The sequence below is a fragment of the Tribolium castaneum genome, chromosome 4 (assembly GCF_031307605.1).
Source record: "Tribolium castaneum strain GA2 chromosome 4, icTriCast1.1, whole genome shotgun sequence".
Classification (NCBI taxonomy): Eukaryota; Metazoa; Arthropoda; class Insecta; order Coleoptera; family Tenebrionidae; genus Tribolium; species Tribolium castaneum.
The window spans coordinates 22,255,593-22,259,267 of record NC_087397.1 but is presented as its reverse complement, the minus strand read 5'-3'; the positions used below and the strand labels follow the sequence as shown (position 1 = coordinate 22,259,267).

General features: G+C 33.5%; 1 long non-coding RNA gene across 1 annotated transcript; it reads left to right on the top strand.

The window, feature by feature from the left end:
- Positions 1-949: 949 nt before the first annotated feature.
- Positions 950-2,272, top strand: LOC135265885 (uncharacterized). Its single transcript, XR_010333742.1, has 3 exons — positions 950-1,713; positions 1,761-2,055; positions 2,112-2,272. It is a non-coding gene; the product is annotated as an uncharacterized LOC135265885 (long non-coding RNA).
- Positions 2,273-3,675: the final 1,403 nt, after the last annotated feature.

Below are 3,675 nucleotides of genomic sequence, written 5' to 3'. Positions count from 1 at the left end.
TGAGTCTATCTCTTTTCATTTCGGAATTATTCAACTTTTCGTTATAGAAAAGACCAATTTTTGAAAAATCGCTGCAAAGTCGCCTATAAATATTTTTCGACAAATTTACAACAGAAAAATTCAGAATACCTTGTAGTTTTAGGAAATAGTCAACTTTTACTTGTAACACGGAAATAATGTACAGGGTGTGCTAAAACGCAAAAAGTGGAATAACTTATTTTTTTAAATGCAACACCATGTGTTTCTTTACACGTATCGACAGCATTTTTCATAAGCTTTCTATTGATATTTCTTAAAGTTTTCAAAAAAATAGAAAATTTATTTTTTATTTATTTTATTAATAATTCTTGATGAGTGAAATTCATTTATGAAATAGGTAATAATTAGATTACTTGTGTAATTAGTCACATTAGTACATGTCAAAAAATTAATTACTATTTGACTATCAGATTCTAGGTTAACAAATTGTCTTGTATTAAAATATATTTTTTTGAAAAATCTCGAAAAACATTTTAAATTTGCTATGCAAGCCCTATACTGTTAGAAAGCTTATCAAAAATGATATCGACACATTTAATAAAATACAGGGTGTATCATTTGAAAAAAATGAGTTATTCAACTTTTTGTGTTTTGATACACCCCGTATATTATCTGCGTGCTTTAACTAAGTTGTCGATTTACTAAAACTACAAGGTATTCTGAATTTTTCTGTTGCAAATTTATCGCAAAATATTCATAAGCGACTTTGCAGTGATTTTTCAAAAATTGTCTTTTTTATAACGAAAAGTTGAATAATTCTAAAACGAAAATAATGATAATGATAATGATAATGTTTTATTGATGTTATAAATACAAAGTATCTTACATACGTCACCAAGAAAAGAAAAGAAAACAAGAAAGTACACTTTAACCGTTTACAAAAGCAGATAATAATAATTATATAAGAAAACTTAGTTAAGATGACATTTTACAAAAATAATTACTGAATTCATCAACAGAGTAAAATGCCTCTTGTAGCAGGAAAGATTTAACACAGTTTTTAAAAGCCTTGAACTCGAGGTTTTTATAGGTGTCAGGTAACATGTTAAATAATTTAATACAGTAATAACTTGTGCTGTTTCTAGTACGTGATAATCGCAGAAAATTTGGTCTGAGTAAATGCCGGAATCTGGTGGAGTATGTATGATCAAACGAATCATATTTGTTTAAGTTTTGATGAGTATATAGAAGACATTGCAAAATATAAGTGCAGGGAACCGTTAAAATTTTGAAGTTTCTGAAATATTGACGACAGTCACTCTGATAGTGACAGCCAGCAATAATTCTGATACATTTTCTTTGTATTTTGAATAATTTAGCTGTATGTGGCGAATGACCCCAAGCAAGGATGGCATATGAAAGAACACTGTGAAATATGGCATGATAAACTGATAATAAAGTTTTAGTCGATAAGGTAGATACAGTCCGGGACATTTCTATTTGGACATAAAAAATTTGAATTTTCTGACATTTATACGTGTATTCAGCGTCTATGTGAACAAAAAATGTTCTCTCTCTCATTCATTCTATGGTCCTTGCGCTTTAATAACAGGGACATTTTTTAAATTGGTAGCATTAGAAAATGACAGTAAACAGCTGACTGATGTAAACAATAACACAATAACAAAGGAAATGTTATAATTTTAATCTATATAACCAGTGGCTGCTTTAAAAGTGTGTACTAACGGGATAATAACATATTTACGCAAATATTTTTGAAGGTAGAAACATTACTTGTCATATAACAACTACTTAGATTATATGATGAGACGGGAATGGCACAACACAGAATTGCAGTCAGTGATTGTGCTGAAGAAAGCTGCTGTGACGTACTGACAGAACTGACTATCGCTGGTTGTACGATTTGTGCAATTTGTGATATATTTTGTGTGAAAAACTGAAAAACAAAGTGCATAACTGCATAACCTCACTTATCGCAGTTTTGCACATTTTGATGATGGGAATTGCGGTTCAAGTAATTATGAGTTATAGATGGAGCCCACTGTTTACTTCAAAGTAAGTTCACGACATTTACAGATACGTTCTTTATGTTTTTGTCTTTTCTGGTGTAGAGGGTTAGCTGAAGCCTTTTGGGTCCACTTTTTTCGTTGTTATTTCCTGGTAGCCACTCTTGTTTCAACCAGAATGGCTGTAAAGTTAAAAATAATCCCATAAAATTGTTAATATAACTCCTTTGCACTGGCATGGGGTATTTGAAAACTTACGTTTAACAAATACGTCACAAAGTCTCAGCCATCGTCGAAAAACATATTAAGGACTTTATAACAAGAAGCGCTTTCTGATTTTTCTGTGGACGTGTGGAAGAATAGTGTGAAATATTGAGAAAAAACAAGTTTTACTCTTGTTTACATTTTTGTACGTCTCTATCTGAGAGTAGTCGTCTTGTATAAAAAATATAGCCTACTAATAAAGGAAATTAAAGTGTTTTTATTTCTGGGTTGCCCCCAATTCCACTTTGCCCTTGCCTGATAATCAAGACACTGATAATGAAATTGGTGTAAGTGCATCGAATACAAACGTGTTGAATAGATGAATAAAAGAGAGACAACTGCTTTTTTCAAAAAGGCCATTTCAAATTTATTCAAAAAGCACACCCCCATTGAAAAGGGTCCATTCACGATGAAGTTTGGCTTCCTGCATGACATAGGTCTCGGACACCAATCTCACTGTAAATGGTCTAAATTGGTCTTGCATCTCTAAGACATGGACTCACTGAGAGCGACTTCTGCAGTAGGCTTGAGACCTGCCTGCCTGTCTCGCAACAATCTCTGCATTATGATTCCAAATCCTTCTATAAAACGCTGTCAATTACAAGTCATGATATGAGGCATGAGGCCGTCTCACTGTATGTCTTGTGGTGTACATTGAAACTGTTCCTTAAAGAACCCATTCACAATGAGATCTGCTTCGCTACATGCGGCGCGACAGGGCTCAAAGACTAATCCCAAAAGACACAAAAAACTGACACAGTTTATCATTTTAAACCATTGACAGCGTTTTCGAATGTTGGCGCAAAGACTTGTCGCGAGGCAGGTTTCAGCCTTCCGCCAACGTCAGTCTCAGTGAAACCCTCTCAAAGTGATCTCAGCGAAAACCATTCACAATGAGATTGGTCTATGAGGCCTATGTCGTGCCGCATGCAGCGAGATATGTCTCATTGTTAATGAAAATAGGGCCTTTTTTGTTGTTTAAAATCGTTTTTTAAAACTTTTGTGGCAAATTTTACTGATGTGACAGAGAGGGGGCATGCAATTGGAACATGACGATGACTACCCTAAAAGGCACTTCGAGGCTTTTATGGCCTTTTTAATGCAAATTTCAACTTTAAACCTGACAGTAATACCAAGATCAAACATAACCTCAACAGTAATCCAGCAACGGTACTTCAAAGCATTTGAAAGTTTCTCCATTTGTTTTTAAGTGTTCTAGTTGGTACATTTTGCTGTACTTTACTACAATAAAGAAATATTTAAATTTTTATTATTGTTTACATTTGTCATCTGTCAAACACATCAAACAACCAAGTTCCCTAAATTTGAGCTCTTATCTAGTTTTTGTGCTCTATATAGGCTCGCGTCAAGGTATGCGCTGTGACGTATCTCATATACAAATGTC